This window comes from Primulina huaijiensis, chromosome 16 (genome assembly GCF_012295235.1).
Source record: "Primulina huaijiensis isolate GDHJ02 chromosome 16, ASM1229523v2, whole genome shotgun sequence".
Lineage (NCBI taxonomy): Eukaryota > Viridiplantae > Streptophyta > Magnoliopsida > Lamiales > Gesneriaceae > Primulina > Primulina huaijiensis.
The window spans coordinates 7,711,854-7,715,941 of record NC_133321.1 but is presented as its reverse complement, the minus strand read 5'-3'; positions in this window follow the sequence as shown (position 1 = coordinate 7,715,941).

The following is a 4,088-nucleotide window of genomic DNA, read 5'->3' as shown; positions in this document are numbered from 1 at the left end:
TTATAGTATTGCCGATGCCAGAATTCGACATTATCTTGGTAATGGACTGGCTGACAAAGAACCGAGTCCTGATCGACTTTCAGAAGAGATCATTGTTGGTCAGACCGATGGAAATGGAGCAGTTTCTATTTGAGCCAGACAGATGAAGAAGTTTCCCTCGTATGATCTCCTGCATGGAGGCACAGAGACTTATTTCCAAGGGTTGTCAGGCTTTCTTGGCCAGCATCATGTCGACACCTGATGCACCCACTCCATCTATATCAGATGTGCCGGTAGTCAGAGACTTCCAGATGTCTTTCCTGACGACGTCACAGGTCTTCCACCAAATAGAGAGGTGGAGTTTTCCATTGATCTTATGCCAGGCACAGTGCCAATCTCCAAGGCACCGTCCCGATTAGCTCTAGCTGATATGCTAGAACTCAAACAGCAGATTCAAGAGCTTCTTGACAAGGAATTTATTCGCCCTAGTTTTTCTCCATGGGGCGCGCCAGTGCTATTTGTAAAGAAGAAAGATGGGAGCATGAGGCTGTGTATCGATTATCGAGAGCTGAACAAGGTAACTATCAAGAACAAATACCCACTTCCAAGGATCCAGGATTTGTTTGATCAGTTGCAAGGAGCTTCAGTGTTCTCTAAGATAGATCTTCAATCGGGGTATCACCAGCTGAATATGAAAGATGCAGATGTTCACAAGACAGCCTTCAGAACCAGGTATGGGCATTACGAATTCTTAGTGATGCCATTTGGATTGACGAATGCTCCAGCAATATTCATGGACCTCATGAACCGAGTATTCCAGCCTTATCTTGATCAATTCGTCATAGTCTTCATTGAAGATATCCTTATTTACTCGAGGAGCCATGAGGAGCACAGTCAGCATTTGAGAACAGTTTTACAGATCCTGCAAAGTCGCAAGTTATTTGCGAAGTACAGTAAGCGTGAATTTTGGTTGGAGAAAGTAGCCTTTTTTGTTGGAGAAAGTAGCCTTTTGGGTCATATAGTTTCTAGCAGTGGTATTGAGGTGGATCCAGCAAAGGTGGCGCCCGTTAAAGAATGGGTTGAGCCGAAGAATGCATCAGAGATCCGCAGCTTTCTGGGTTTAGCATGCTACTACAGGAAGTTCATTCAAGGTTTTTCTTCGATAGCAGTACCACTCACTTTACTGACAAAGGAGAATGCTAAATTCGTGTAGAGTGATGAATTTCAGAAGAGCTTTGATACGTTGAAGCGAGCTCTTATTTCAGCTCCAGTGCTAGCCATGCCATCAGGGCAAGGAGACTTTGTGTTATACACCGATGCGTCTAAGCTCGGGTTAGGCGCAGTATTGATGCAGCATGGTCGGGTTATAGCTTATGCTTCCAGGCAGTTGAAGGTGTATGAGAAGAACTACCCGACTCACGATCTTGAAATAGCCGCAGTAGTCTTTGCGTTGTAGATTTGGAGACACTACTTGTATGGCGAGAAATGCCAGATATTCACCGATCACAAGAGTTTCAACTATTTTTTCACGCAGAAGGAGCTGAATATGAGGCAGAGACGGTGGTTAGAGCTGGTAAAAGATTACGACTGCGAAATTAGCTACCATCCGGGAAAGGCTAATGTCGTCGCAGACGCCTTGAATGGAAAAGTGGCAGTTGTAGCACAGTTGTCCGTCAAGCGACCTCTTCAGTCTGAGATTCGGAAATTTGATCTAGAGATTTATCGTAAGGGCAGAGCTCCGAGGCTGTCTAATCTGACAGTCAATTCCAATTTGTTAGACCGTATCCGTCAAGGACAGTCTTCAGACGAGCAGTTACAGAACTGGAAGCTGAAGGATGAAGCCAAGGGCAGTGTGCTCTACACAGTTTCAGATGGTATTTTGAGGTACAGAGGGAGAATGTGGGTGCCTAAAATGGATTCTATCAGAGATGATATTTTGTCAGAGGCACATGCATCTCCGTATTCTATCCACCCAGGAGGTACGAAGATGTACAAAGACCTGCAGATCTTGTATTGGTGGCCAGGGATGAAGACAGACATCCGCAGATTTGTGTCTGAATGCCTCACATGATAACAGGTGAAAGAGGAACACGAGAGACCGGCAGGAATGCTTAAGCCACTCCCTATCCCAGAGTGGAAATGGGAGAATATTACCATGGACTTCGTTGTTGGTTTGTCGAAGTCAGTCAGGGGTTTTAATGACATTTGGGTCATAGTGGATCGACTCAAGAAGTCAGCGCACTTCTTGCCAGTGAAGACGACTTTCTCCATCAAGCAGTATGCGGAGCTTTATATCAGGGAGATAGTGTGTTTGCACGGGATTCCAGTCTCTATTGTATCCGATAGGGACCCGAGGTTTACATCGTTCTTCTGAAAGAGCCTACATGCAGCCATGGGGACGAAGTTGCTATTCAGTACAGCGTTTCACCCGCAGACAGATGGACAGTCTGAACTTGTGATACAGATTTTGGAAGACTTGCTAAGAGCTTGTGTGATTGACCTCCATGGAAATTGGGAATTTAAGCTACCTCTAGTGGAGTTTACATACAACAACAGTTTCCAAGCATCTATTGGTATGGCTTCCTATGAGGCATTGTACGGAAGGAAGTGCAGATCGCCGATTCATTGGGATGAAGTCGGAGAGAGAGCAGAACTTGGGCCAGAGATAGTTCAGCAGACTGCAGATGTGGTGGTCAAGATTCGAGACAGAATGAAGACCGCCCAGAGCTGTCAGAAGAGCTATGCTGATAAGAGAAGGAGAGATCTCGAGTTTGCCGTGGGTGATCACGTTTATGTAAAGCTATCACCTATGAAGGGTGTTATGAGGTTTGGAAAAAGAGGCAAGCTGAGTCCGAGGTTTATTGGACCGTTCGAGATTCTTGACAGAGTTGGGACACTAGCGTATCGTGTTGCCCTTCCACCGAATCTGGCCGGGGTACACAATGTGTTCCACGTCTCGATGCTGAGGAAGTACCTAGCGAATCCTTCGCATGTTCTAAGCTACGAGACGTTGCAGTTGGCTCCAGACCTGTCTTACGAGGAAAGACCTGTCCAAATCTTAGACAGACAGGAGCGTAAGCTTCAGAACAAAGTGACCAAGCTGGTTAAAGTCCGGTGGCTTAATCAATCAGTGGAAGAGGCTGATGAAACTTAAAATTAATAATTTATTATATGTTAAAACCTATATTTTAAAATTTAAGTTTCATTAAAATTATAAATTTATGTTATTTTAGTAATGTTTGTTTATATTTAAATGTCTTACTAAATATGTTTTATTTTCAGGTTTTCTACGTGTTGGTAAAATAATTATAACTCAAGCTAAAAAATTCAAATGGATGTGAATCAAACATGTTTGGAATCCTTAAGAAATTATCTACAACTTTGCAGAAGACATGATTGCCTAAAAAGTTTGTTAAGATGGTCAAATTGTGAAAATATCAAAAGGAAGACAAATTTACTTTTACCATGGCCAGCATATAGTAAAAAACTCATAACTATTTCAATATTTAACCAAATGAGGTGAACCAAGTGGCCAAATTCATCTACAGAAATTTCCCACATGTTTGTTGTTTTGAGCAGAGTCAAATTCGGTGATTAAAGTCGTGGAATAAATCATTGAAAGAAGGGACATGGAATTGAAGTTGGAGGAGACAAAGACTACTATTGCAACTACATGGAATTAATAAAATTTTTGATCCTTTCTCTCATTTGGCCTATAAATAGAGGCCTTGTGCTAGCTTGAGAATCATTCTATCTCATTGTAAAATATAGTGTGAGTGTGTATAAAAGTTCTAAATTCTAATATATTTTTCATTTTCCCAATTATGAATGATGTTTTTAGTGTTGATCAAAAGTAAGCTCATGGAAAGCTAAATCTATTATGTCAAGGTGAAGAGGATGAATTCTTGGTGAAGTAAGATTGTTTATATTTTGTATATTCTTTCTTTATTTCTTTTTATTTTGCTAATTTCTTTTTATTGTAGGTATTAAAAATGAATTATTTGTTGTTATCAATTTACATCAAATGCTTTATAGCATTGAAGTGGTTATCTTGATTTGTTGTTTAATTTTGATACAATAAATATTTCATCAATTATTATAGTTATTTT